General features: G+C 41.5%; 1 protein-coding gene and 1 long non-coding RNA gene across 6 annotated transcripts in view; both read right to left on the reverse strand.

The window, feature by feature from the left end:
- LOC122182520 overlaps positions 1 to 1947 on the reverse strand; it is a 111392-nt gene extending 109445 nt beyond the window's left edge. The window contains exon 1 of the long non-coding RNA XR_006179843.1: positions 949 to 1947. This is a non-coding gene — a long non-coding RNA (uncharacterized LOC122182520). The remainder of the gene's footprint in view (positions 1 to 948) is intronic.
- A 13708-nt stretch (positions 1948 to 15655) lies between these two features.
- HMG20A (high mobility group 20A) overlaps positions 15656 to 21266 on the reverse strand; it is a 37278-nt gene continuing 31667 nt past the window's right edge. For 4 of the 5 annotated variants that reach the window (XM_042875893.1, XM_042875894.1, XM_042875892.1 and 1 more), the window contains one exon: positions 15656 to 18400. The gene's annotated coding sequence lies outside the window, so the exon portion shown is untranslated. The remainder of the gene's footprint in view (positions 18401 to 21266) is intronic. The other variant, XR_006179841.1, reaches the window with a different exon arrangement.

The following is a 21266-nucleotide window of genomic DNA, read 5'->3' on the forward strand; positions in this document are numbered from 1 at the left end:
CTCACCAGTATTTGAAAACTGAACTTTAGTTCAGTCAACAAAGCTTCAGCAAACTTACTGGGGCTGGATTTCCTAGAAACCCAACCAGTAGATGCCAACTAAGTTCAGCCTCTGACTTAAACTAAATCAAATTCGAGCCCCTAATCCAAGCCATGGGTCAACCCCAAACGCTGGGAATAGCAGCTGGCCTCAGTCCCAAAATGTAATGCTTGCTAAGCCAGATCCAAATCCCACCAACTGTTTCTAGAAATAGTATCTGCTATTTGCAGCCATTGCACCTCTCCTCCTTCTAGCACTGGTGCCATGGCAGATGACAGCAGCCCGGCAGGAAGCAGCCTGATATTTATGCCTTTTTATCATTTCAAAGATTTTACAGACTCGTCCTACCAGCTTTGTCTTGGAGCAAGTTTCCAGCCTCCCAGTTTACTCCGTAAATCCTCATATTCTCATACCATTAATTTCAAATCAAATCAACCAACTCTAACACCATTGATTCCCATCAGCACAGAATCTGGCTCAGTGAGCCTTTGACACTGAGAACTGAATGCAGGGCATGTGAAAAATAGCACTGACTGGTTACTTTATAGTTTTACATAGAAGCGCTCTGCAGATTTAATCATACAGCTACAAAACTGTATGAAAGAGTCACAGAATTAATTAGAGATCTAATACATATTACAGAGAGATATTTCACAGTTACAGACAAGCTAACAGTCACAGCACAGAGGAGGGAAGGACAGCTAAGAGGCATCAGGAGAGAGTAACTGTGCATGTTAGAGGTCTGTGGACTGTGTCTGTTCAGACACTGCTTGGCTCTCAGCCAGAAGCATTAGATGCTATTTCTGTAGTCTCTGTAACAAACCAATCATTTGCTGTAGCATGTTTTTAATTACTTTTCCTGAAAATAAAACACCGCCAGATACATTTATCGCAAATATCACCTCCTACCCGCAGCCTCCAGTCCTAGTCACGCCATTCATTGGTCATGAAGCAGCAGATGCGTCGAGACAAAGAGAAGTTTTTAATAGCTTTTTAATCTGAAGGAGCAGACTGAAATAGAGAAGTCATCCCCATCGGTCTTGGGCTTAAAATATTTTGTCTCACTGTACTACGCTGCAAGGCTGGCATTCCTCCGGCTCCTGCAGTGTTTTCAGCAGGGACTCGTACAATTCATCACTGACTGACACAAGGTCAAGGGAATCTGGCAAAGTACAAAAAGCTGGGAAAGAATTCAGCTTGCAATAAAATACATTTGATAAAACAGAAACTGATGCTGTGGATATGAAAGAGGATGGTCTGGCTGTAATGTTCCACCCTCAGGAGGGCTCATGGAAAAAGCAGATGTGGCATTTGAAGTACACTTGAAAGTACAGGTTCCTAAATGCTGCTAACAAAACTCAGCACCGCTAACACTCAAAGACCACAGACAGACAAATGCGGATGCAGGAACACCGCTGTCTCCACAGACTAAAGGCTCTGCAAGGCCCTTTCCACTGTGGAAACCATAGAACTATTTTGGGCAGCCCATTTTTTCTCTTTTTGGGAATTATCAGTGGGAAAGTTCTTGTAGTTACAGAGAACCCTTTCACAATATAGTTTTGTGCCATGAGCACTTCATAAAACCAAGGATCAAGGAGGGGACCCAATCTTCTGCTCTTTCCCCACACCTCACACCTCAAGCTATAAGGCCTTATTTGAACAGTGATCTTAGAAGAATCCAAATGCAAATATCACTAAAACAGGAAGGCAAAGGCAGACAAGACAAGAGAACCTCTGAAAGGGATCAGGCAGAACTTATAGTAGAGGAAAGGGCAATGCTGAGAGGAGAGTAAACTGGAAGACAGGCAGCAGGGGACTTATCAGATGCTGAGACCAACAAGGTTGGTGCAGCTGGGAACCGATGCCTCCCGCTGCTGGCTGGTATAAAGACATCTCCTTAGCTGGAAGGATAACTTGTCTCAAAAAACAAGCTGACCAAAAAACCCCACAAACCCAAGCCAAATACCCAAGATATAAAATACAGTTGGTGAGGCCTGGTAGATCAATTAGAGATTAGGGTACCTTCAGAACAGAGGGTGACTGTAGGGCAACTGCTCCCACTTTCCGGTGCTACGGGACCTGCTCTCACCCTACAGGCAGATGGAAGCTGACTGAGCACTACAGAGGAAGGAAACAGAGCCCTGTGATAAGACGACAGCAGCAGCCAGGTGCTCTGTACCAGTAGCACCACCACAGCTTCCCTTCTGGGCACACTGAGTCATCTGCTCCTTTGCCATCACAGCTTCTCAGCCCCATAGCAACATTAGGAAAAATAACTAACTGAAGCCTAGAGGGTGCCATAATGGGGTGTTGTATACCAGTAGAGGTGTAGTCCCTCCAGAGCAGAGATTGCAGCTTACTGAACATCTGTGCAATACCTAGCACAATGGAGCTTCAATTCTAATAGCAGCCTCTAAGTGTTACTGCACTACAATAGTAACAATGGGTGCTGATAACTCAGATAATTAAAATAACGTATGCATCAGGAATATCTGTAGCACAATTACACAGCTTATTAAATGACCTAATCAAATTGTTCAGCAATTTAACATCAACACAGACATAAGGACAGGTACTCCTAGACGACGGAGCAAATTATGATTAGCACAGGCATAATTGCTTTGAAAACTCCCCACATTTCAGTCAGGCTGAAGTAGTAACACGTTCAGGCATGCACATAGTTTTCCTTATAAAAGATAAGCCCCTCACAGACTGAAAATGCAGGAATTGTGAGCACCGTGTCCTTTGATCCCAGAAGCTGACCTCGGGCAGCTTGGTAAGACTCAGACTTCTGAGACTACACTGTTAATTGTTTGAACAAACCTTACTATCTAATAAATCACTTAAAGAACTGAACTCATTTAAGCACTGACTACTTAAACTACCTGACAAACACTAATATCCACAATATCCTACTTCTCCAGGATCCTCAACACCTCCTGGTCCCGACCCCTCCAGCACTGCACAAGCCTGCTGCCATCCACATTCCAGCAGCAGCATCCTACTCAGGATCTCCTGTGCAGCACATCACTGAACACCCTCCAGTGCTGTCATGTGTGCTCATTTACATTCTTGCTATGTGTTTGTCTGATTTCAGGAAATTCCATGCATCAGTTCAGACACAGAACTAGAGGCCTGGGAACACACACCCACTCTTTCATGAATTAGCAGCACCAGCCAGAACTGGTGGGGTTAGGGGATCAGTAGAAAGTGCTGCAATCAGCTCTGTTCCTACAGTCCTGCTGGACCCCTCCCTTTCATTTCCTAGATCTTCTCTTCCTTCCCTAGGACCAAGCCAGGACACATGAACAAACACAGGCTTTCCTCTGCTGTAGCAACTACCTTATAAATTATAAAGTAAATTAAAACTAATTTATCACAGTGATAACGCCATCATCTGCAGTGTTTACGGGTTAATAAATTGCATCCATGAATGAATGTGCTGACTCATTAGCCAAGCTACAAGTTAGAACTGTTCATCTCTTCTGCAATAGCCTGAACACCAGTGTTCCTCCTCTGCCAAAGAATTCATTTCCATTTCCCTGCTTCAGAGATGGGAGCACGAGGGAGGGAGGGGAGGAGGGGGGAATTATTTCCTCTTGCTCGCTTCCTGCATTAGTGAAGCCCTGGAGGTTATTTAAATGGTAACTTCAAAGGAGGTGGTTTGATCACTCTGTTTACTGCTGTAGGAGTCTTATTTTACACTCAGATTTAAAAGTTCCTGTGACAGAGAGGCAAACAGCATCACTTACAGGTTTTGGAGCCTCACAGATAAAGCCAGCTTAGGTGCAAGGGGCTGAGAGGACAGGGAAAAAAGGGAAAGCCTGGGTATTGGCTGTTTTTTTTTTAATCTGAACCAGGGAATGTCAGAAAGGAAGGATTTTCAGGGACGTAACTTCTCATGCTATATAGGGAACAATAAGGAGTAACGCCCCATGAAGAGAACCCAAATGCTCCAAATGAGGAGTAACAGGCTGATTGATATTTAGGACATTAAGGGCAAGGAATTGTGGAGGACTGTTTTGGGGCAGTGATAGAGGGAAGAAAATCAGAGATTCTCAGGCACTGAACCCTGCTGGGCAAGTACCCATCATATCTTTCCATCAAGTCTTGAGGCTAGTAGGTAATAACTGCAAATCATTCATTCCATCTCCCCCTCCTGCTGAGGATGGTTCAGGCAATGAGTTAGCTAGGTTAGCTTTTTAGGCAGATTCTCTCTAACACAGAAGAAAATATTTGAAGGAAATGCTCCTGACATCTGGAACAGATATGTGCATTTGCAACAGCTCTTTGTTTTCCTAAGCATCGCCTTCTCAACCTGACATGATGACGCAGATTTGGATGGGAGATGAGGTTTAGAGACAAGGTGCTTCCCTCCCCACCACATTAGACTCCCAGTAAAACAAGCAGTCTATGTCACATCAGGGCAGTACAGCTCCTTGATTACCACCTAGCCCCCTTCCCATCATCTTCAAGGCTGCATCTGACTTTGCTCATTGAAAAACTACCATATATGTAAGATTTTACTATTTAGTTTTAATAACAATTTTTATAGTGGATTTCTGTTTGTTTTGCCCTCCCCATCCCTGAAGCACAGCTGTACTAGGACAAGCTCCTCTCCTCCACCTCTGCTTAAGTAACTAAGCACATGGAAGACACAAGCAAGATCAAAGAAACATTCTCCCTAGAGAACCTGAGGGCAGGATTTGTAAATGCAAGTGCTTCTGTCATTGGGCATATGGACTTGCCCTGAAAACTTAAGCCAGTCAAAACCCAGAACCGTGAATTTTCAACTAAATCTATGCATTTTCCCATGGGCACGATGCAAATGGAATCTTCTGACAGGAAGCCATTTTGACAAATTCTCTGAAACATTCTCCTTAATAGTGCCTAGGGCAGGGAGCAGCAAGATTACACGGTAGAAATATCACCTTGCAGGAAAAATAAGCTCCAGGTAGAGCCAGTACACACATATGGTTGAATATAACTGCTCCGAGCATATTTCAGCTTCTGTCTCCAACAAGCTGGCAAATTATTGCATATATAATCATCTGATACAAAGAAACCGGGCTCTTGGAAGGACTTTTTTTTCCCTCCTCTGGAAAAAAAAAAAAAAAAAAAAAAAAAAAAAAAAAAAGTTGCTTTAATTAGAATCTACTGGCTAAAAGCCTTTTTTGGAGCAATTGCATCAATCTGTACCACTGGCCATCTATATGAAACCATATTAGGAAATAACTTGATACATAACTGGAAAAGTAAATGAGAACAGAATAACACAACTCAACAAATCCTCTGTCTAGAAGCAATCAAGCATTCCAGGGGTTCGGGGAAAGGGCGGTTGTAAAGAATGCAAACCCTTATTTGTATCTTTCGTTCTTTTGAAAATGAGTTCAGTGTAATATGAAAGCAGGGGACCAACTGCAATTGCTAACGCTCTCAACAAGATCATGAAGCATGACATCTGCGGTTGAAATGTCGACACAGAGAAGGGGGTGCCCACATCAGCTCCAGTGATAACACTCCATTCTGAAGGATGATCCTCCCTGCAGTTCCAGACCATCCACTCCAGACACCTGACAAGCATACATTAAATGCATTTGCTCTCTCCCAGGTCTATCAAGAACTCACTGTATAGAGAACAGCTACTCAAATAACCTCAGGCTCCCAAGGTCAAGCTGCATTATCAGTTACACTTTCATCTCCATCACTGTAAACACGCTCAAGGATGAACAGAAGATCAGAATTCCACTGGAGTCCTACATTATTAGAGCTTGCATGTGACAAAGGCTGGACCTGCAAAGTGTTCCAAAAGAAACCAACCAAAGACTATGGACACACAAAACAACAAGGTACTGTTTTCACAAAATGCTTTCCATCCAAGTTTATTCAGACAGATGGGAAGGCTGTCCTCTGTGTAAGGATCTGTTCTAGAAGCTCAGAGATGAAAAACAAAATGTAAATTCAACAAGTGAATATTCATAAGATGAAAACTTCACAAGGCTGTTTTATATTTAGAAGCCTTTGCTTGAGAACATACCTCCCCAAACCAGACATTCAGACTAGTGAACCACCCAGACTGACACCAGCTCGGAACCTCATCACAGGAGCTCAGCATACAACGTGTCCTGAGAGATCTGGAGCTGATGGGAATCTTTCCTTCCTAGGCAGCAGCTAAACCAACTCTGTGACTACCAGTGGCCCGAATCTCATCTGTTTTAGCCTGTTCTCTCCTCCCAACTTCATACTGAGTTGAAACAAGCTTTCTTACCTGTGATTTCCCCCAAGAACAGAAGTAAAAGATGGGAAAATGCCATCTTCATTGCCTCGGGTTTTTTTGTACACAGCTCCATCCTCCCCAGTGATGACCAGCTCCTAACTCTAACACAAGTTTCCTAGCAGTACCACTGCTTCCACAACTGAAACAGCACTGAGTAACCACGTCCCCTTCGGTAAATCTCCTGGAGAATGAATGATGTGATGCTACATCTCCAAAAAAGCAGTGGAAATGCACTTTACGCTGACCCAAATAAGGAGCAGCAAGACTGAAATTCAGAAGAGACGACACAGTCCAATGAATAGAAGATATAGATGTTGAAAATGGTGAATTTAAGAACCAGGTAAACAGTTTTTCCTGTATGGCATTTACTTATGGAGCCTCTGTAGACAGCAAGCTAAGATAGGGCCCATTAGTATGCTAAAAATCATTTTTTAAACTGAAGAACTGCGTGCACACTGATACTTACAGTCTATGGTTTTTCATTAGTGCACCCACACAGAAATCAAGTGTTCTGGTATAAATACATATCCAGGCACACTACCTTTATGCTTCAAAATGATTAAAAACTACATTTTCATTGTATTGATAATTTCTGGGTAGGTGAAGAAGTCCAGTCACAAGGTTATTCCTGGCTCCTGCACTCAACTCACGTCATTCATTTTTTATTCGCTTTATCTTCCTGATATACTTTGACTACTCTTCCATGCAAATAAAAAATGACTGTTTTCAGAAGACCTCACAAGACTTCTGCCACCTCCTTGCATGGGTGTCATTTCTGCTTACATTCTTAAAGGCCAGACCTTGAGAAAGAATAATGAAAATAAGATTCGATTGCAATATTTAACAATATTAGGTAGCACACTTCCAGCAGAAAAAAAAATACCACATATCTTAAACAAAATAATAAAAAGGCCAACAAGAAATGACTATTGCCAATTCCTAACCCTCTAAAACACATGCAAGACTCTCATTGGAGGCAGGTGATTGAACAGAGTAATGCTTACAGATCCTCACTTGGTTTACCTGGTGATATTTCCTAGATGCTGCTGCCACTTGGGCTAAGACAGTCTCTTTTTCAGACAGCTCCCAGTCTAAATGTATGGTGTTAACTCTCTTCATTTGCATGATGAAGAACCAAAGAAGAAAAAAGCAAGTGCCTTGATCAAGTAAGAACTCTCGTCTGTTCTGCATCACTCTGCATCATCCTCATCACTGAAATATCTGAGTACCTCCCACAAATACACTGACCAGGCCAGGTGACAGCATTAGTATCCATCACATACAGAAAGTCTCAGAGCTTGGCAACTGCACCTTTGTTACCTAGATCCAGGCTCAGTCCTCCCACCTCACCCGAGGATGGTTCCTTCCTCCCAGCAGACTTCCTGCAATGAGTTCAGGGAATTCACTACTAGAGAACTTCAGAGTTGAACTGAAATTCTTCCATTAAAAAAAAAAGTAGCAGCAGTGAATGACAATAACAAGAAAGGTTTTTGTTTAAGTGATAGGACGGACTTTTCTGTGATTTGAAGCTCCCTCAGGATTGTAAAGAGACAGTGCTCATAGTTTATCATCAAATTGAAACCCAGCTAGTAAGTATTAAGTATTAAGCTAGTAAGTAAGAGTAGTAAACCTCAGATACTGTGATTCCATTAAATGGGAATGAGCACTGCTGCTTTAGCTGAACAAACGTATGATTTTTTGATCTTGTATTGCATTGCAGAAATTGGTCTTACGTTTTTCATAGCAGAAATTCCTCTGTGAAGCTATATTACAGGACTGGGAATGCTGGAAGGATCTAGAAAGAGCTGCAATGCCAACTGCAACTTCCTACAGGCTGATAATCAACAACCATGCACAGAGACGAAGACTCCAAATGAAATCCCAGCTCCCACAGATTCATAGTGTAAATTACCATTAATTTCAAGAGAGCCAGAACTTTTCTCTGAAATTTTGGATCTACAAAACAGTCAATCTGGTTATGAAGTGTCTACTAGTGGATCAAGAATGGCAAAACTACATGACAGCATAAACAAATAGATCTCACACTTTATATTAGTTCAGGACACAAGTACATCCCAGAAGAGCTCTTGGTGAAGTCAGTACTGTGTGTATTCTATAATCAGAATTAATAATAATAATAATAATAATAATAATAATAATTTGGGCAAGTTCAGCAGAAGTGATGCTGCGCACCAAATCCGCATTAAACACACACTGGCTGGTAAGCTTACTTGCTATGAAACTACTGTCTGAGTTTTTAACCACAAGGAAGTTGTAAGACCACCTGTGCAAGAAGACAAAACTCACTCTCTTGATGCTGACCTATACCTTTTTCCCCTCATAGAGTATCTCCATCTAAGCACAGTCTGTCACACTGCACACATGGTCAGTTAAAAGTTAAATTTTGTTCTTTGTCTTCTCTTTCCCCCCCATTCCACTGTTTTAGCACTTCTTTAATGCTGTCATTGTCCAGAGCTGTGATTCACGTTTTCATAACATTATTAGAGCTCAGTTCTGCTACAACTCTGTTGAACTCAGCTACCAAAGAGACTTACTAGTAAAACAGATTTCAGAAACCCCTTTGTTCTTATGCTTGTCTCTACTACCAAAAGCATTTAACACATATTTTTTTTTGTATAGGACTGAATTTTTACACACAGGAACATCATGACCCTTGTTTGAACATGAGCTAACTGAATATGGTGAGGCATGGCTGATGGGACAAACCAAGAACTGTCAGTGGTAAGCTGGTGAACTGTAGTCCACAGTTTAAGTGATAACCAAACGCACGGGTATCAATTGTTGAAGAACTGCAGTGTGATCCTTTCAGTTAGTACTGCTGGTGGGTACTGAACCAAAGCTGCCTATGTAACAGTTACTTCCTAAGTAGGACCTCAGAATTTCTTCTGCAGTCATTTATGAGTTGTATGAGAAGTTTACACAATGTCAAAGTGATTCAGAGAGACAAAGAAAGCACCAAATTAATGATGCCATGTGCATAAAAGAGCAAATTCCAGCAGCAAAGAGTCACAGGGAGTCCAGGACAGAGGGCTGAGAATGGACAGAGATTAAATCAGACTTGGAAAGTGCAGAGACCAAATCCTGCCTGCGGTACCTGCAGACATGAAAGGGTTGTAGTCCAGAATGGGATACTGGACTGGAAACAGGCCAGACCAAATAGACACAGATCTGCTTCCTAAAAAAGGAAGATTTCTTCAAACCCAATTAAGACTACCTGAAAACAAGATGGAAGAGCTGTGATGAGAATATAAGAACACCAGAACAAGGCAAGTATGGCCAGGCATCATTGCAAAACTCAGCAAGTATGTTACAGAGTACACATACACTTCACCCAGCTGCAGACTGCTCCTTTTGCAGCAACAGAGTTACTGCACAAATCTCGAAGAATAAACTGAGTTAACACATGATTAAATACAACAGACTTGCAATTCAGGATAGGGATGTACCCACATTAAGCTACCCCTATACAAACTAGCCAATGAATAATATATACCAGTTCTACTGAGGCAAGGGAAGAGGCAAAAACTGACTTGCACGGGACTGAATTCCATTAAGAAAAATTTCTACAAGGTAAGAAAGTTCACATTCGTTGAATTATGCTTAATCAGAACAACATTCTGCTATAAACATTCTTCCTACATTTGAACACACAGAAAGAACCCCAATGGAGAAAGCCAGGAATCTGTTATTTCCTCTTATCAGTAATATGATCTTGCTTCCAAACCCATCCACCCATGCCCCAAAGCAATTTTGATTTCATACCTTCTGTTAATTTTGTCAGTATCTCAGCTCAGCTTCAGAACTGGCACCAGAGAGTACAGCACTGTCGTTGGGTTGGTTGCTTCATTTCACAGAAAACAAGATAACTTAAAATGTTTATTTCCATAGTCTTGCCTTTTCTAAACGTTTTCTTGACTACAGTAGTTGTGGGTCCCTTCCAAATTCAGTAGTTCTCTAGAGATGTTCATGGAAAAAGCTGAGTCAGTTTTAACTTGTTCTAAGTGGGAACAGTTCAACACCAAGAAAGGAGAAGAAAACACAGATAAGAGCACCGGCACAGAAATCAGGAGTTGGATTGACTTATGTAGTCATACACTTAATGACAACTTGGGATTTTAAAAAGGAGATGGTTCTCTACAGTTGGTGCTCCTGCATTATTTCAGTGTACAGTTTCATGAAACTGTACAGAGTGAAAGCAAGGTACCGCCCTGGAGTTCCTGAATCCTTCTTTCTTCTCTGATCTTGCATGAACTCCAGTGCTTGTCAGACCTCTAAATGAGCTCATCTAATTCATGAAAGACCAGAAAACATTCAGCAAGAAAAAGTTTGGGTAGTTTTCTACTACTTTGATGAGCCAGTGAAGCTCACAAGTGCAAAGGTGTTCTCAGCTGCAGTAAGATCTTCATGAAGCAGCTATCACCATGTTGTATATGCTCTAGCTCCTGAGTTCTGGCAGTGCTCTTCAAGCATGAGGCTACTGCAGGCTCCCCCACCAAAAGCCAGCTCTGCAGAGACAAAACTATGTAAATATCAGCAGTTGCAAAGCTTCCAGTACATGGATTTATGTATTCACAGCTCCTGCTGGCTAGGGAGCAGGAGGACTCAAGTGTGCATATTTAACATATCAGCCAACACACAGCATCAGCTTTAGCCAACTGAAACCTTTATCACAATCCTTCCTTGCTGTAAGAATGACAATTTCAAAGACCTGTAATGTTTTATTTGCCATTCCAGAATTTCCTTGTCACACGTGAATGCTCTCTGTCCTGCTACCCTGACCTGCTACCCTGACCAGCCCTTAAAGCATAGCAGGAAAAGGACTATGTAACCCCTTACAACAAACAATAAGGAAACTACCGTTCATCAGAACAAAAGCAGGGAATTGCCACACAGAAGCTCTCTGGCTTTGGATTCTGTAAGCCGTTTTCTTCACTCATTTTAAGATACCGAGAATTATCATTAGAGGGCACTGCTTCCCCCAGTAGAAAATGGGTTCTTTTCCTTACGTGGATGGCTCTTTCAGACATGTGGTAAATGTGCATTTCCAGATAACTGAAATTCTGAAACTAGGCTGCAGCTAGAATTCTGTTTTCACATTTCCTACTTTTTTCTTTCAAAATCACTTCAAGAATGCGTGGAATCTGCATGTCCAAATCCAACTTACCAAGGCTAAAGGCTGAACCTCTTCTGCACTGCAGTAGGTAAACGACCACAAGAATGAACACAAATTATATTATTTTATCCTCTTATGCCCACTTATCCTACAAAAACCCCTTTAACAGCAACAGACTGTTGAGGGGGTGAGGGGGAAGAGAATTCCTACTCACTCTTTGTGAAGACACATGATACCCTTTCCTTCTGTTGTTAAACTCAAACCCACATGCATGCATACAGCTACATTTCATCCACGTGAACAGATGCTCTTCAGTAGAATGTTTCCGTAGAAGAGTTGTAAAATAACTAAAATCTTTTGACATTAGATGAATTTTCTGGAGGTTTTCACTTCCCAGGACTCAGCCATCCTGCTGGGCTTGCACTTTCTGATACACTTCCTGCATCTCTTGCCCCAATCCAAACGACGTTTACCTCTCATTCTCTAGTACTGAAGAAACAGAAACAAGCGAGGTAGGAATTTGAAGCGCCATGCAGGAAAAAAAGAAACTTCCTCTGAGAAGCCTTACAACACTAATACAGTTGTTAACATTTGTTTTGAAAGGTGAGGGGTTGAAACGGTGTGTTTATAGGCCTAGAATTTCAGCTTGGGATTTCTCTGCAAGCGTCCTGGGCTTAAGCAATATTATTTCAAGTAAATTAGATGAGGGAATTCTTTCTAGTGACTAACACTAGAGCAGATTTAATAAAACTAAAACTGCCCATGTGAGATAGAGGAATCCCATGGTACTATTACTCCAGACCAAAAACTATACCTCTTACCAATTCCCAGACAGCCAGCTATTCAGCTTACGCATGTATAATTCTTCTACTCAGCTCAAGGAAGTCAAAGCAATATGTAGTAAACAGGAATTCTGGCAGGCAGAACTCCTTGCATGCAAGTATTTAAAATGAATTAAAAAATCAGAAACAATTCTTTTACCAGACCTAACCCAATATGCACATTGGGAAGGAATTCTAACAAACTGTTACAATATTTGCATGCATGACATTCAAATTAAACATATGCACGTTAGTAAGCCTGGAAGAGCACCACGCTTATGTCTTTTATGACTGCTTTCACTTCCTTTTCCAACAGCTTATACTGTAGTGCTTGTGATCAGCTGGAATCTTCTCCACGTATCAGCAGGAGAGTCGAGGTTTCCTGTTTATTATAATCACAGAGCTTCTCAACTTTTAATAGAAGCTTTCTACATGGGTTAAGAAAATCCAGTGGAAGATTCTTTCACTGGGCAGCAACCTGTCATGTAAACTGGAGAACACATACAGCCAACCACACTTCTCACAGAACCTTGTTTTTTCATTATCTCTGAAACAACTCTGTTGCAAGATTAACTTGTCCCACGTCACCAATGGTATGGCTGTCACCTCCAGCAGGCCTAGTCATAAACCTCTGTGCTATTCATCTTCTGTCCCCCAAGAATACACAAGCTAGGGCAGAAGTTTTGCTATGTGGAACAGTTTCTGATAGCAGTGAATTACTTACATACACTTGTGTGTCTGATGACAAACCAGGATATAAAGACACAGCATGAAGGAGATGAAGGTGCCCCATCCCTGCAGGCATTCAAGGCCAGGCTGGATGTGGCTCTGGGCAGCCTGGTCTGATGGTTGGCAACCCTGCACATAGCAGGGGGTTGGAACCAGATGAGCACTGTGCTCCTTTGCAACCCAGGCCACTCTAGGATTCTATGATTCTACAAAGGAAGACTCTAAATACAACAACATACCTGGTTAGCAATGTACAACAACTTCAAATTAACACTATTTTCAGTATTTTTTTAGACTTTCTCTCATTGAATAAGTTTTTACAGAAATTTTGAGAGGCTTTCAATTTTCTTTCTGTTCCAGTCTATAACTATGACATACCAAGCAATTTGGAAACATCTGAGAACATCTCACTGTTTTCAGGAGGGTAAGCCCAGTCAACTCAGTGGAACTGTGCACAAGCAGAAAGTTGACCTCATGCCTAAGCACTTCGGGATCAGGACCTAAAACCCTACTCAAATAGAATAAACAGTCCTTTCTACAGTGTTCCTCTACTTCTCCATGAATATTACTTCAAATATTTTCAGATATTACTTCACCACTTCATTAAGTAATTAACAGAAATTACTACAATTCAGCATTAAGTTTAACTTTGTATGATACACATGCAAATGAAGTTTACACAGCCTAAACTGGATGCTGATTTTTATAGCTGGAGTTGCCTGATGCTGTCCTGTAGCTACAAATAGACTCAAACATGATAAACCCGTGCTGCATTTGTCTTTATACCACGGCGAAACATAAGCCCAAGCTGAAAAATGACAGAATAGCCTATTCAGCCCATACCCCTGCCAGCACAGCTTTGAAACAAAGACTGCAAACTAGCCATAGTTCAGTGACATAAGCCATCAGAATCACACTTTTTTTCCACTCAGTTGCAGGTTAGAGTTTGAAGCTACGGGGTTTTATATATCTAGTCTGATTTGTACAGTCACCTTTCTTTCCTGCTTCCACCCAAAAATGTGTTTAAAAACATACTAGCTGCATTAGCTTGTCATTACTTTGGTGCAGTTATTTAAAAGCGTGGCATCCATTCAAAAACTTGCGCTGTGCTGGTCTCCATCTATCAGTTCACAGCAGTAAGAGGCCAGCTACTCAGCTAGCCATAAGCTTCAAGCCTTCACTTGCCTCAATCTCCCAAACGCCAGTTTCTTATCTTCAGACACACGAACCATCAGCACCTACCCATCAAATGATAAAAATCAAAACCCCACAGCATAAGAATGGTAGGTTTATTACCACAACCCAAACGTCGGATTTAGAAACACTGGTCCTTGCGTTGCACAATGGATGTGGGCAGATTCTCACACACCAAAATGGTACAATAGAGTCGCTGATATTGCAATTAGGATGACAGATCTTGCATATAACCAAGGCTTTCTAAACACTAGAAAAATGTCAATCATAGAAGCAATGAGGAAGAACAAGCAAAAACAATTTCTTGTTAATGAGCAGAATTCCCAATGGGAGAAGTGAAGGATGGGTCTGAAGGATGCAGCTGAATGGAGCAACTGAAAAACACACACAAAAAACCCACCCCAAAACACCCAACCAACCAAAACAAGCAACCAACTCATTTCAACCTCAAAATCCATCATTAGCAGGAATATGCCTGAGGAGAGGGGAGTTATTTTTTCCTCTTAAAAGAACTCAAAACTCTCAAATCCACATCACTTCCCTTACATGATTATTAACTACAAGTCACTTGAAAGACAGCAGAGTAAAGAGGAATTACAAACAGAAGAAAAACAGTAGGAATGTTGTCTTGTCTTAAATTAAGACTATATGAGGACCATCTTGTCATAAATTGAGCATGGTTGGCTACCATCTGCTCCCAGTGCCACATACAGCAGCAAAGCTTAGAAAGGAACTGGATCTTTTTTCAATTTGTGCTGTGTTTATAATCTCAGAATTTGTGTTTTATAACGTCTCCAAAAAAGTAAACCTAAATATGCTGTTTGTCAGTTCTAACAAAGCAGAAGTTTCGCTCAAATCAAGCATGCTGGCATGCAGACATCCCAGGCATCCATTGGTCAGTAGAAATAACATGATGTGACCACAGAAGCAGCACAAAGACGTGGTTGCTTACACTACTGCAACCTCAGAAGGTGCAGCAGTGCAGGCAGAAACTCCTCCCACAAGGATGTGCACTCAGGGCTGTTCTCACAGTTGCTTGCACAAGGCTACAGTTTGGCTCTGTGACAGAATCTACCAGGGGAAAAGAAAATCAGCTGGGAGGCGACATGTATGATGCAGACGGTTCTTAAAGGTAGAGAAAACAAATCCAGTGGTGAAAAATTAGGGAGATGGAAGGAGGAAGAGGATGTCAAAAAAAAGGATGACAGTCTATATGCTGCTCAGGTTGGGGGCCAAAGCTGACAGGAAGCACCCTGCTGTTTATTGGCACACAATCACCAAAGTTCCCATCACTACAAACAACCAGCTCCTTTCCTTGTTTCAGAGGGGGATACATTTGGGAAGAAAAGAGAGAAGGAACATCTCTATCATTACTTCCTCTCAAAGATTAACACAGAGCCAACAGTTTCTCACACACAAAAAAGCAATCCTAATAGTTCTTTCACAGAAAAGCATTTAAAATTGAATCAGAATGGATTTTAATGAGGCAAGTGTCAAACAAGCACATCAACTTCTTAAAAACAACAGGACTCCAAAAATTTAATTACAAAAGCGTTTTACAGAAAAAATTGGCATCTCAACAATTCCAAACACATTAATCCAAGTAATTGAATTCTGTTTTCACATATTTCTCTTAACATTTCTTCAAGTGATGAAAACATTTTATCCTGCTCCTGTCCTTGACACCAACACTTTCATTTGTTTCCACATCAGCAAACACTGAAAAATGTAAACTGAAGTGACACTCAGAAACACTGGAAAGACAAAATCCATTTTTATAGGGTTGATCGGGGTCAATAAGATGCCTCTTAATGAGACAAAACATTAATTGGTGTATCAGTGGTAAGCAAGAAATTACTTTTTCCACAGATGGGTTTAACACTGCCCCTCCTTCCTCGTGGGAAAATCAAAAGGTTTGTCAACCTCCAGTAAAAAATCTAATCTTCCATTTTCCATCCTGGAATGCTTACATGCTACTCAACAGAACGATGTATTCGCAGTATGCCACAAGCTGATGGTTGTTCTGAACTCATGTAAGCAGGGCAGCCTGCAGCCACCCGTACCTTATTCATGGGATGCGATGTCATAGGCTGGAAGTGCATCCTTCTGTCACCCTACAGAATAATTTCTGGAATCTTGATGGGATATAGCAGGCCAGATGCCACAGACAGCTTTAGAATTTCATGAATCAACTTTTTGCTATGCGGTCCATTTTGGCCACAATTAAATCCAAGCAGAACATCACTAATGCTACAAATCCAGACATGCACAGGAGAGGAAGGTATGAGTGTCTTCTGAAGACATCAATCCATAGGATTTCTTCCCCATACATTTGTCATAGAGTCCACTAAAAATTTCATGTCAACATCAGTTGGTCTCATCCACATTACGGAAAATAATGGAGGTCAATTCAGCAAATCAAGGTTCTTTTTTATGCAGTCTTGATAGTGAGCTTGAAGACAAGAGAAAGGAGTTTCCTCCGTAAAGGAAGACTTGAATATACACGAAAATCCTTGCTGCTTGGCTACAGCAGGAAGTCCATGAGAAAGCAGAGACCTGACATACAAGATGATGACCTGGAGATGGCTTCAGGCAAGCATGAAGTCTGTGTACGTTGTGTGGGAAAAAAGAAACCGCTGTTTAATCTTCAAATGCTCGCCTTAGACATACACGAAAGCAATCCCAACTGCAATGCACTCAAGTAACAAAAGCAACCTCTAATTCATAACACAGAAAACCCGAAAGATTTCTGAAGGAGGAGCAAGATTGTCACATGGAAAAAGCACATTTCCATCATTACCATTAAGCTCACAGACGTCCAACAGGTGCTCAACCACAGCCTGAATTCAAAATATGACAGGAATCAAAGGACAGCAAACGATTTGCAGACAGTGAAGACAGTAGGCGCCATCATGGACAAGAGGTGCAGCCGTAGCTCAGAAAAATCGGTCTCTAGTGTGCCAAGTTCTACCTTATGCAAATAAAAGGTCGTTTAGGTCACACAGGAACATGATATTCTGAATGATATATGGGCTTCACAGACTGCACTTTACCTGTACAAAAGTCAAAGAGCACTTATGTGCCGTAACGTAGAATACCATGGGCTGCTACGTGGGCCCAGCTGCCAGTAACCTTCTCTGCAATAATAATTCATGCAAAAATACATGTGCTGCTTCCAGGCACACTGCTTTCCAGCACCAATTTCAAAAGGGTAGAAGAAAACAGAATTCCCTGCCCATTTATCTCTACTACACTCACTGTGAGATCATTCTCTTCGAAAGTAAGCAGACAACTAAATTAGAGCCAGCAACGCATCAGAGGAAAGGCAAACTGTGTTCTGTGGCAGCTTAAAATGGAGATTTCTATTTTCCCAGCCAATTGTGAAAAGCTAGTATTTCACTCTTTACCTTGACTATCTCAGATCTATGTTGCAGTAAAACATTCCTCCCAAATGTTTTCAGGAGATTACAGCGGGGCTGCACAGAAGGGCAGGTTGCTGTGTGCAAGGCAGGTGCTGTAGAAAAGGAAGAAGTCCCTCTCCTGGTAGAATCAAGTCACAAAATACCAATTGCAGCCAGTCTCAAGCAAACTCATACTGTTGAAGTTGCAGGCTAACACAGAAAACAGAGCTCTGCTGAAGATTAGCTTATGTAAACATGACAGGCAGGGGAGGACAAGACAGTGCACCAAGGAAGACTGCCCACTGCAGCGAAGAACACAAGCGCTGCTATCCAGTATGAAAGGATCAGACAAAAAGGTGAAAAGAAAACTAAAATGGAGGAAGGTAATTTCACAAGATAAACATGAAAACAAACTGAAAGACACTAGAAGACATAAGCAGTATAACACAAGTTGTTACTACAACACGCAAGCTGACTTCATTTCACAGAAGTTTCATCTCCATAGTCAGCAAGTCCACAGAACATATGCACCCTCACATCTAGCAGAATTAATACAAAACTGAAGATTGCACAGAAGTTGCATGCATTTAAGGGTTTACATAGAGGACAGTTCCAAAATGTTTAGTGGGTGATATCCGTGGCTTCTTAAGACCTTTTAATGCATCTGTTTGTCCCACTGACAAACCACAAAGGCAGGGACCAGGACAAACCTGCAGTTCTGCCTCCCACCCCTAGTCTCTCCCTCATGGCTTCATATTCCACACTGGCCAAAGAAGTTTTGTCAAGTATCCCCGGATCACGAGACCTGCAGATGGAACACAAAAATAAGTGTTAGAAGGCTACAAGCTGCCTGGATTGAACAGGACACCATGGCATTATTTTTGGATAATGCATCTGAAAGCACAATATTGAGAAGTACTGCACAGAAGCCAACAGAGAGAACAATACCAGAATTCCTCCTGTTTTTGTAACTTCCACTCAAAGAACAGGGCTGAATAAGAAAAGCTTCCTCTTCCCCTCCCATAAACTGCCTGCACAAAAAATGTATCTTCACCACATAGTACAGAAAAGCAACAACAGTCACCAACAACAGCACAGTCAAACAGTCACTAAGAAAAGCACCTGAGCCACCAAAAAAAAGCCATCTCCATTCTGTAAAGCATAGTTTTTCAAAGACTATCATCATGAAGGCATTTTTTCCCATGCAATTGATTTGTAACGTGTCTCAACCTCCATCAGAGCCATTTGGTTGATAGAGATGACATTTAGAAGAATTAACATAAATTATATGCAAAGGGATAATTATGACAGTCTGCTGTTACAATCTATCAGATGGCAGCTGAATCTTTCACAGCTTCTCTTCTCTTGTGTGGAAGCCCTACTTTTCTTCTGGCTTTGCACACCTAATGGCCAACCTCTTCCCTTCTAAGATTTGTCACAAAATAACTGCCAAGTCAGCATCGGTGTGATAGCCCCATGAATTCAGTAGACCACCTTAAAACCAGTTACATGCACGGATTTGTATAATGAAACTAGATGATTATTAATCACAGTTTTAATTGCCTCAGTGTTTTGCTGCTGAAAGTAGGGAAAGTATCGGGGAGGGGGAAAGAGGAATGCAGTTTTACTTTTTAATTATAGAGTCAGAAGAAGGACTCCAAAGCAATAATTTTTTTTCCTCATACCAATTAAAGCTAAATCCAGCATAACCAAGAGGAAAACACTTGCATTTTTAGGAAACCAGAAAACATCCATTATTTAGGAAATAAGAATCCCCATGACATGAAAACCTAAGTCTAGATTCAGTAGCCTTGAGATATACTTCTTCTGGCAAGGTGCTTAAAGGACAAACATTGATTCAGGGTCTGGCACACCCTTCTAATAACTCACTAATGAGAAACTACTTTCCCTTTTATACCCTCTGTAAAGCCTCCCCCCATCCTCTACATCTCTTTCTGAGCTCAGAATGCAGTTAGAAAACAGTATACAAAAATGAGGAGGTTGATGAGCTACCAAAAAATCCCAGAGATGGGTCAACACGCTGTTCCCCTTCACAAACAGCAGCAGTAAAACCACTTCTTTATTCTGCTGGGAGCTCGATCATCCCTTACAACTACAGTCCTTTCCATCTGGCTACCCTCTGGAAGGACAAGATCTTTTAGCTTAGGGCATCCTATAATGAGGAATGTGTAATTAGCTGTTCTACACAGTATCACAAAAGGTCAGAATCAGAATGGATGAAAATTTCTCTCTCTGTATTTGCAGATGGTCTAAACTCATTTTAATTGCATTTCTGAACACAGCAGTTGATCTGACAAAGAATCCAGGTATGTATGCAGGTAAAATAGAAATAGGCAAATTCCTAACTGCTGTCTGGTGCTGTGCATTACAGGGTGTCGTAGTTTTAGCTGGGATGGAACTGTTTTCTTCAGAGTGACTGGTGTGATGCTATGTTTTGGTTCTAAGAGAACACAACAGTGCTGATAGTTGCTGCTAAGCAGCACTGTGCAGAGCCAAGGCCATTCACAGCAAAGGGCCCAAGGAGCTGGGAGGGAACAGAATTAGGACAGCTGACTCAATCTGGCCACAGGGATGTTCTGTACCACCTGACATCATGCAGGAGTTCTGAAGGGGTGGGATTTCATCTCACTCTTCTACTGCTGGGAGGCTAGCTGGGCACTGGTCAGGGGTAGCGAGCAACTGCCTGTGCATCACTTGTTATGTACATTCATATATAGATGCAGTCATAGCTATTATCTTTTTATTCCCTTTTCTTTATCTTGGCAATAGTTTTATCTCAACACATGAATTCTACTTCCCCCCCCCGATTCTCTTCCCATCCCGCTGGGAAAGCATGGGGAGAGTGAGCAAACAACTGTGTGGTTTAACCGGGCAGGCAGCTAATGACCACAACATGGGGGTGGAGGGAAGCAAGTGTGGGAAATGCAAGGAAGCATGGCAATTCAGAAAGGCTGATTTTTCTTTGTGGATTTGTTTTTTTACTCTGCTCCTTGTTACAATTTCCTAAGCTGTTGAACAGAAGCAAAAGTGAAAAATCATGAGCTCAGGAATAATCTACGCATAAACCATATGGTCATTCATCTCAGCAAATGCTACATCAAGCCTGAGCGCCATCAGTGCTTCATGAAGATACAGACCTTCCTAGCCAGAAGAGTTTGACTGCAGGTGCTGCCAACTTGGTAGTTGTAGTGCACTTTCAGTTTACAATAGACATCAGTTCACCTGTACCCTCTGAGGCAGATAAGATTCCTATGTGATCAGCAGATGATACAACGAAACAGAATTCTTCAAATTTACCTTATTCAAAAAGCTCATCTTCTTCTAAATGTAATACCCTATCACTAAAATTTAAATAATAATTTTCCCTTTTTTTTTTTTTTTTTTTTTTTTTTTACAGCATTCTGTCAAAGTCCTTATTCACCTTACAGAGATACACTGAATAACAGGACAAAAGAGCTAATTATGCCATTATAGAATGCTCTTGGAGAATTGAATTTAAGAGCCCTTTAGTGCTGTTGAATACTTTCAGCTCTATTTGCCTTTCATTAAGTTAACCTGCTCCTACAGCACTGAGTAAAAATAAAAAAAAGACTGTTCAGTGCAGTTATCAGCACCAGAATCAGCACAAGAACAAATGCCAGAGGTACAGA

This window comes from Lagopus leucura, unplaced genomic scaffold (assembly GCF_019238085.1).
Source record: "Lagopus leucura isolate 7727_CA_CO unplaced genomic scaffold, USGS_WTPT01 Super-Scaffold_100015, whole genome shotgun sequence".
NCBI classification, from domain to species: domain Eukaryota; kingdom Metazoa; phylum Chordata; class Aves; order Galliformes; family Phasianidae; genus Lagopus; species Lagopus leucura.